This window comes from Lygodium microphyllum, chromosome 15, assembly GCF_053477565.2.
Source record: "Lygodium microphyllum isolate KBCC chromosome 15, Lygodium_microphyllum_v1.1.10, whole genome shotgun sequence".
Taxonomy (NCBI): domain Eukaryota; kingdom Viridiplantae; phylum Streptophyta; class Polypodiopsida; order Schizaeales; family Lygodiaceae; genus Lygodium; species Lygodium microphyllum.
This window is the reverse complement of record NC_141149.1, coordinates 9,131,045-9,140,943: the sequence shown is the minus strand read 5'-3', so window position 1 is coordinate 9,140,943 and position 9,899 is coordinate 9,131,045. Positions and strand designations below refer to the sequence as shown.

Here is a 9,899-nt window from a genome sequence, read left to right as displayed (position 1 = left end):
ACAAAAATCTTCGAAATAATATTTCTCTATTTTCCTAACCATACAATTTGATGTTTTTTTTCATACCTCTGTTTTGCGCCTCTATCAGCGTGTCTATATTACAGAAAAAATGCGCGTCTATTATCGTCAAAAATTTGCAGAGTACACGCCTTTGTAGACGTGCAGTTACACGCGTATATAGACACAGAATATGAATATATCTACTTTTTTATAAATACGATTATATATTTACGGAGTGCGTCAATATGCACGTCTATATGCGCATGTAGGTTTCACTATAAGCGCGCTTTTAGATGTGAAATTTTAGGCGTGGCAGTAGACGCGGTAATAAACGCGCCCGACATTGTTTAACACAGTTCAAATATTGCGTCTACAAGCGCATCTATGGAGCCTTTTTGTTGTAGTGTATGGGTCTTTAAAATGAGATTTGTATCTCCTTTGCTTGTCTTCCTTATGGTAGTTGTGGTTGCAAATTAAGTGCTTTAGATTCAATGAGTTAAAGTTGAACAAATTACATACACAATGGCTCAATCGTATGGAATGCATATATTCATTTATAACAAAGTAGAGTGGCCATGCAACCCTTGAATTCAAAAGCCATCGAACTCTCTTCTAAAAACCCAAATTTACTCACTATATGTAGTAACATGAGGCTTTGGAGAGAGAGAGAGAGAGAGAGAGAGAGAGGTTGCAGGCATGAGATCATATCTGCATGCAAAGGAGAATAATAAGCACGTGTACAAAATTATGAAAGAATTTCCCTACTGAATCATGTACTTGTTTCCCTTTGCTTATGATGGAGATGTGCCCTCACTCTCCTCATGTAACTCTTGGTAGTGGTAACAATAAAAAACCCACTAGATGCATGTAAAACTAGATGCTAGGGGAGGGGATGTAATGGTGTCTCTATTGGCTGTGTGTGTGTGTGCACACGCTCGCGCCTGCATGTGTGCTTTGCATGCTCTAGAAGAGGTGGGAGGTAGCAGGGAAGGGGCCTTTTTAGGAACAATCAGTAAAGAGAAAGATGTTGAGCTACTTGATTGCTATGTGGTGATCAGGTGGCCCTAGTAAATGCAAGTCACACTAAAATTGGATGTACCAAGAGTGTTATGACAAGTCCCATCATGCCCCAAAGTTCAAGCTACACACTCACATGTGCACAACTTTGACTCCATTGATTGCATCCAGGTCAGTCAACCAAGGTGCGACATGTCTCTAAGATGTCTTCCCATCTATTTTGAAATCTCATATTTACAACCGAGATTATGAAATTACACGAGTCATTTTAAACGTGTTCAAAAACTATATGTGATATTGGCCGACAGGACTCATAAGCTCCTAAGGTCGGTGGATCCCTATTAACAAGCCCCTAAGGTTTCATATAAAAGACCAATTTAGGTAGGCAGGCGTGCAACATATCACCATGAGGGCGGCAGGCCTAATTCTGACAATTAGCTCCATCTGTGCACTGATCGTGGTTGCCGTTGTTTTTGGACGTGTGTCTCTGCATGACAGTACGAGCCGCGTGGAACAAAGAGCGACTAGGCATGATGCAGGACCGGTCCATACAAGTACATTCGGCCGTCATCGCCAAGCGTTGAGTACTACAGTACTGTCTACGATTAATGCCTTAAGAATCCAGTCGCTATGCACGGGCACCATTTATCCGGACGTATGCCTCCAGCAGCTGTCGTCGCTATGGATGCAGAGCGCCCATCAGGCCAGTCCGTCAGAGATGGTATCGTCGTTTCTGGAAGCGGCAGTCGAGCACGCGGAGGAGGCGCAAAAGGAAGCTCGATCGCGCGCGCATGACTGTGAATCTAGTCTTAATGATGCAGGACAGTCGGCCTGGGACAGTCAAGCCGCGACCGACTGCGTGGAGCTCATGGACGCCGTAAAGCACAGGTTACGGGCCGCAATCGTTAGGCTCCAAGACATGGCCGTCGGCTGCCGCAACGACTCGAGCTGCGCCGTGCGGGACATCCAGTACTGGCTCAGCGCATCCCTGAGCTATCAGACGGCTTGCTTCGATGGCTTCGAAAATATAAGCGCCAACGATACAACAATCAAGCCAGCTGGAACCGGTCGTACCCGGCACGAAATCCAAACCCGCCAGGAGTTCTTGTCGAAGATCGTTGGCACGGGATTGAGTCTGGTAAATAACCTGTTCGTCCTTGGGAACGATTGGAGGGGATGGTACACTGATATTAATTATCAATACGGCGCCGCCCGGCCGGCGCCCCTGCATTTTGACAGTATAGCGGAAGATGATTTTGAATCAAGCGGCTCGGATTACGTACAGGGACACGATCATAATCGTCAGATTGTGTCATCCGATCATGAGTACAGAGCCAGGAGAGCCTTACTGGATTGGGTGTCTGACGCAGACGGGCCGCAGCTCTTGCATGTACAGTTAGACGACAGAGATGCTGTGAGTAGTAATAGTAGTAGTACTACCATTAAACCCAATGCTGTCGTTGCCATGGACGGGAGCGGCGATTTTCTCAACATAACCACGGCGTTGGGCAACGTCCCGCTCTTCTTCGAAGGCCGTTACGTGATCTACATCAAGGCAGGCATCTACAACGAAGTATTCAATGTGACCAGCGACCTTGAGAACATAACCTTCATTGGCGATGGCATCGGCCGCACTGTCATCACGGGTGACCGGAGCGTGGCCCTTGGGAGCTTCAACACCTATAGAACGGCGACAGTTGGTAACGAACAAAACGCAAAACTATATATAACTTATTTTCAATATATTATTTTCGTTTCTAAATTCAAATCTGTACGTCGTTTATAGTGTGACGTGACATGGCGAGAGAGAGAGAGAGAGAGAGAGAGAGAGAGAGAGAGAGAGTCCCCTAAGTATGAGCGTGACGTGCATGAGTACAAGCACCTCCTCATATTGTCATTGAGTTTATTTCTAAATAATGAGCTTTTTATTAATATTGGTAAAAATTTAGATCACCATGCCAAAATAGATGACCAGCTAAGCCTTCAATCTCAACATAGAGTTTACATAACATCACAGTAGGGAGCTTCCCTTCTTGGGAAAAAGTTTGAAAATCCAATGTTTGGAAGCAATTATTTAAGAACATCTAAACATTCTTCTGCCAATATGGCCAAGCAAAGGTCAGGGGGACTTCATGCCACCACCTTTTTTATTCCTCTTCTTCAAGGTAAGCTTGATTGCAATTGCTAGTAAGATGTTGATAAGTTTCCATGATGCTTCATCTAGCGAGCTTTGGTCCCTAAATAGTACACTGCTCATGTCATGGATCTCCTCATAATTTGGCATGAAGACTCCTCCAGCTTTTGCATCATACGCACTTAATCAAGATTGAATTGATGACCTTGAATTCTTCGGCTTGATCCGCGAGAGTACAAGCAACTAGAACTTTAAGAGTATCATGTATCCTAGATAAGAGCTTTGGATAACAGTTCATAGGCATCATCACAGCTTTGCATACGACTTCTTCAAACAAGAAATAGGTTTTAAAAACTGGAACATGATAAATACTGCATTCGGTCTTCTTTTGGATAGATTGTAACTGATGATAAAGCCATACAGGCATGCTTCAAGTGACTTTGTAATCTAGAGTGGTCGATTTTTGACGATGATGTGCTACGAAACGCAGAAGAATCCCCCAACGTGGTCTTCAAAAGACCTTCATTTTCATCCTTCCATGCAACAGAATGCAAAGTACCATACCATTCTGTAATTTCAACTGCACCATGTATAATAAATCCACGCAGAAGGCTGCAATGGAGAGCACAAAGCAGGTCAGAAAGGGTCGATTGCACCTTTCGTCGCATTTGCAGTTTCAATATGGGAGAGTTCCACCATTTTAGCATCAACAAAGTTAGTACCAAGAAGTCAACGAGCTGATTGTAAGGGATTAAAGAATGGACTTGACATGTGTTGCAAAAGATAAACAAGAAGAGATCATCAATATATGTTGAGGTAGAAAATGAGGAAGCCGCTGCTGAAGCAGGTGAATCGACATGATGGGCCTCACAATGCAGTCATAGATGGCAGACGGCTTCTCGGTAATTAGCTCGCCGTTGATGCCGATAGGGTGGAATCTGCTGTAGTCCTCAACACGGGGTCTGGTCTTCAAGTTAATGCTGTCGTCGTCAAAGACGGCCTGGAGAGAGACAAAGGTTAGCATCATGAATATAGCGGCAGACGAGATTCAGATTTCGCACGTGCGACATGTCCCTCGGGAGTCCAATGGCCTCCCCAGGTACATAGAGCGCAGCAATGATCTCAACAATATAGAGCGCAACATGAATGAAAGTGAGGCAGGCTAAGGATACTAGGGCCGTCGAGAGTTCCCCGAGTACACAGAGGTGATATAAAGAGGTGCAAAAGGTAGCGGCAAAGGCCATGGGTGTCGAGAGCAGGGGTTGCAGAGGAGGCTAGGGTATTCCTTTGTTGGCTATGGCATCGTAAGCTCAAAGGTACCTACACAGAGAGCGAGGCAAAACAAGATAAGTAGAGCGAGAGAAGGGCATTTTAACAATTCAATATAATATATCAAAGAGCGGTATTCCACATGGCCTTCCAAAAATGGGATGGGATGCGCCATTTCTCTCTGTCTCTCCCTCTTTTTCTCTCTCCTTTGGTTGGGCATAGCGTTCACAAAAAACCATATAAAAATATTTTTCACAGAAACGCAAAAAACTTTTAACTCAAAATTTTTAATCAAATTGTATATGCTTATTATTTTTATAATTAAAAAATGTAAAAAGTTTAAACATTCTCCCTTAAAATTTTGAAGGAATTTTTAATCGTATTGTATGCTTATTATTTTTATAATTACAATTTTTAAAAAGTTTAAACATTCTCCCTTAAATTTTGAAGAATTTTTCAAAAGTTTAACAATCCACTTTACATGAAACCTTGATTTCTCGTGAATATTAGTTGGCCCAACCTCTTCAAACAATGAGCATGTTGACGAATGTAATGTGGGGAGGCGATATGCTAACCAAAGGATTGAATTGTGCACACAGGTATCATGGCGGACGGGTTCATGGCACGCGATATCTCATTCAGGAACACGGCGGGGCCGGGGGGCCACCAGGCGGTGGCAGTGCGAGGCGGGGGAGACAGACTGGTGTTCTACCGCTGCAGCTTCGAGGGCTACCAGGACACGCTGTATGCGCTGGCAGGCCGGCACTACTACAAGGAGTGCGTGATCGCGGGCACGGTGGACCTCATCTTCGGGAACGCGGTGGCCTTCTTCGAGGAATGCCGTCTGCTGGCGCGGCGGCCGTTGGACACCCAGAAGAACACATACACGGCTCAGGGCCGGACCCTCGCCCTGGATGTGTCCGGCTTCTCCTTCTACAACTGCACCCTCGCCGTCGACTCCGCCGCCCTCGCCCTCATCGACGGCCCCGCCGCTTTCGACACCCCGACCTTCCTCGGCCGGCCCTGGAAGCCCTTCTCCCGCGTCGTCTTCCTCAAGTCCCGCATAGAGGCCCTCATCGACCCCGCCGGCTGGCTCCCTTGGAACGCCAGCAACCCTTTCGTCGACACTGTCTTCTATGGTGAGTTCCAAAATACTGGCCCCGGATCCAACACCTCCCTCCGCGTTGACTGGCCTGGCGTCTACCGCAGCATGACTTCCATGGAGGCTCAGCTGTTCTCCTTCCGTAGCTTCATTGCGGGTTCTTCCTGGATCGGCTCCTTCGGCCTTCTTGATTCGATCGTCACGGTTTGATACTGTTCCTTGATCAGCAGCTACTCGCAGCCAGCTTTCCACGACTCAGACTCAACTCGAGCGCCATGCAGCTGCAATAACGTCTCCTCGTGAGTCGTGCCTACGCCGACTATTTGACAGGATTCGTCGACAGTGACTGAACATCATAACAGGATTCGTCAACTTTCCACTTCGAGATTCTGTATACAAATTACAAACTAATATATGTATTTTTTGCAATTCTCGGGAAAGTAAGGAAAATTTCCGAAGCAACCAGTCTTGTTCTTCGGAATCTATATGACGTGGGTTTTAAAGCTTTAAAAATGCACCCTCATTTTACAAAATTTCATCCTATATTTCAGAACTCGAATCGATAGAAATACATTCAAAGGTTATTGTCCGTGAGCATTAGAGACTTATACATTTGAAGATCTAAACTTTGAAACATCAAATATTGGTAGTTTTCTGGACAAGTTGCAATTTCTTTAAATACGAGTGCCCCATATGGATCACGTGGCCAGACCTACTGGATAGTGAACTTGTGGCCGTGCTCAGGAATTTTGTGAGACGCAGGAAGGCGCCACCATATGCTCTCAAGCTCTTCGAGACCAATAGCATCAAGATCATTACTGAAGTGCCACATGTGCAAACGGCAGCTCAAGCGACTGAGGTGCCAACCTCTTCCACTACTACATACCAAAGATAAGAATGCTGATCAACTGAAGAAGAATCCAAGCAGTGCCAACAACAAGCTGAGTCTAGCAAACCTGGCCGGGCTGGCAAAGAACACTGCTAAGGCGGCACTAGAGTATACAGAAACTTCAAATGTATCTAAACCTTCTGAGCCACGAGGTAAGGGAGGTAAGTCAGCCGCCCGCAAGAATGCCTACATCGACCTGTAGAGCTCCCTACCATGATGGCATACCTTGCATTGGTCTTGATTTGGCCACATTGAAACTGGTACACAAGAAGGGAATCAAGCATATTTGGGCTCATGTCTGGGATCATTTAACAATCTCCAATTTAAGTCTCTCAGTCGCATTCAGAAAGAGAAATGCTTGAGTGACCAGGAAGCTAGCTGGCTTGGCAGCACTTAGGAAGATTGATTGCTAACTTGACTAGGTCATGCAAACGAGTCTCCATGAACCCGTCCAACGATTGGAAGCTTGCTATGGGAACACCCCTCAAGCAACCATAGGATGTGATTTGTTGATGATCATGAATGCTAGACATTAGCAACAATGGTTAAATGGAAGGGCAAAGAGTGAAGGCTTACCATTGTTAAGATGCCTAGCTCAACATGAGCTGACACTCATATGCCTAGATGATTGTTGCTACATTCATATAAATGGTGTGGTTGGTATCTACATTTATATCACTAGCGTTGTTCGTACCTACATCAGCATATACTTCTAGTAATACTTTATAGCTAGACATCAATTAGTCCACCTACCCAAGTTATAGGATATCTATCTAATCATCTTGCTAGATAGAGTATTTACACTTATGGATTGCTTGTATATCATGTATGTTTTGCTTTCTCTTTATTCTTGTTAGATTGTTATAGTAGAGAAGAAGAAAGACTAGGGTTTTTTGCTTCCTATCTTGTGTGCATTCCAGTGTGTGTTGTGTATCTTCCAAGAGCTAGATAGAGTATTTACACTTATGGATTGCTTGTATATCATGTATGTTTTGCTTTCTCTTTATTCTTGTTAGATTGTTATAGTAGAGAAGAAGAAAGACTAGGGTTTTTTGCTTCCTATCGTGTGTGCATTCCAGTGTGTGTTGTGTATCTTGTGTGTTGGGCTTAGTAGGACACCTTCCTTTATGTTACATCTTTTCCATACTTAAAAAAGAAGAAAGAAAAACCAGTAAAAACATGTTTTGGCTTTCATGTCTCTTTGTATGTTCTTAAGTGAGCTTCTCCTCGTATCTATTGTATTTCTTCGGTGTAGTAACTTGAGCAAGTCCCCCCCACTATGCGATTCATGATAACCAAGACGCTATCTACTTGGAAAAATCTCTTATAAGACAAATCTAACATGTGAAAAGAAGAGTTAATCGAAGTAGAGGGTCTTTAAAAATCCTTCAAATACTAGTGGTCAGAGACCCTAGGGAGTCCACCTATAAGAAATCATCTATATAATGTGCATCCAAAGGATATTAAGAAATACCATTTCTTTACATGAAACATCTATATAATGGACAAATCCTCCAAGGAAACTTTTACTTACTTAAATAGAAAACACAAAAACCTTTGACTCAAAATTTTGGTCGCACTCAAGGAAAATTTTGAGTCCACCTATAAGAAATCATCTATATAACATATAGACCCTACAAGCAAACTTTCACTTACTAATCACTGGTATCGACAGGACTTACAAGGAAAAACCATCCCTCAAAAAGTTCTCAGATACTTTCCGCTCATCCCCCGCATAAACCACATGTTTCTTACGTCCGGTATGGCGATCTTGACAATGTGGCATGCGCAAAATAGGTCCACGGATGGAGTTCAACGAATATCAGCGGATTCATGCGCATTGAGCCACATTGACTCTACCTTCCCAGGCTTTGCGCGAGAGCCAAGGAATCTTCGGCTCGGTCTTGCAATGGATGGTGTGAACCCATTCGGTCTGCGCTCAACTTCTTACAGTGTGTGGCCTATAGTTGATGCCAGGAGGCATATTCCACGGTGGATTCCGTGAGGTTTTACGGTGGATTCCGTAAACTTAGATGACCGGGGCTCATACGCAAAGAGGATTCTTTGTGCGAGAAGTTGATGGGGACGCCTGTCCTTTTCGGGCGTTTCATTAATTTAGTGTGTACATGGGTGATTCCATAGCGGGTGATTCCGCAAAATGCATATTAAATTAATAAACGTTTATGAGTTTAGAGTGCGCACTCGTAATAAATTAAGGTTAGGATTTATTTCTAACCAGTTGACTTATTTATGTAGCTGAAGACTGCTAGGTATTCACTTTTGTCGGTTTAATTGTGTTATTTTACTAACGATTGTGAATGCTTCAGTTGATGTGTAGAGATAGCAGCAGTGGAGGAGGAAAGCATTGGAGTCTAGCGGGTTTTCGACCTTTGGACTATATTTTGATAGGCGCCACGCCTATATTTTGTTATGTCTATAGAGACATCGATTATTTATTATTATTTTGTATGCGCTTATGCGCCTGGATATGTTATTTTTATTTGGACATTGAGATTGGGCGTGCCAGACACTATGGGCACCGTCCATTAGCTTTATTTTCTTATTTTTGGTAGAAAGCAAACTCAAAAGCTAAAAGCTTGTCATATTTTTGTAATTGGGCTATTTTTGAGCATAAAGATTGGAAATATACATTAAATACATGCTTTGTGAAGCGCTCACACAAGGCATGGGGGAGATTCAACCCAATTTGTCTCTTGTCTCATGTCGTGCTTGCTTTTACATTGGTTTTTGTGCTAAAAAGTAGAGTACTTTGTTCTTGGGGACCTTTGGGAATTCACTACGTGAGCTACCTGCGTCCGATCTGCGCACCAGTGGTATCAGAACGGAGCAGAGATCAAGGGCTTCCAATCGCTACCAATCTCGAGCGAAGGCGGAGCTCCAGGAACAAACGGCCTCTACAGTCAATCTCGTCGCGAACCGTCGATACAGGCAGACTTCTGGCGATCAAGAACCCCTATTCCCACTGTCAGATCGCGAAGGACCAATCTCTGTCGGCGGAGGACCACTCATCAATTCTCTTCTTCAAGTCGTTGAAAAAACAGTGAGAAAGCTCTAATCTTCTTCATTAAAAAGCTTAATTACAAAGCTTAAGAGCTTAAGAGAAGCCTAAGCTTCAAATCGTCAAGTCGTGGCAAGAGGAGGACCCCCGAAAATTCCGCGTTTAAAAAAAAACGCCCCCCCCCCCCTCACGATCAGAAACGGCGGCCTCTTTCTTAAGCTTATTAAGCTTAAGCTTAACTAATTAAGCTTAAGTCCTTCCATACTCTGCAAGTCAGTGAAGGCAAATAAGTCTGCAAACTCCGGGTCTCGCACTCCAGAAGACAAGTTCAGTAAGTCGACTCTAATCAAGTACTGCAAGTCCTGCAAATCGGCTAAGTCCAGCAAGTCAACAACCCTGCAAGTCTGTTAAGTCTGCAACTCTGCAAGTCAGACTAAATCAGAACTGACTAACGCTCGAAACTCCTAGA

The 9,899-nt window shown here is 44.0% G+C and overlaps 1 pseudogene; it reads left to right on the top strand.

Moving 5' to 3' along the window:
- The first annotated feature begins 1,735 nt into the window (after nt 1-1,735).
- On the top strand, nt 1,736-7,772 carry LOC148024257 (pectinesterase pseudogene; annotated as a pseudogene).
- The last annotated feature ends 2,127 nt before the right edge of the window (nt 7,773-9,899 follow it).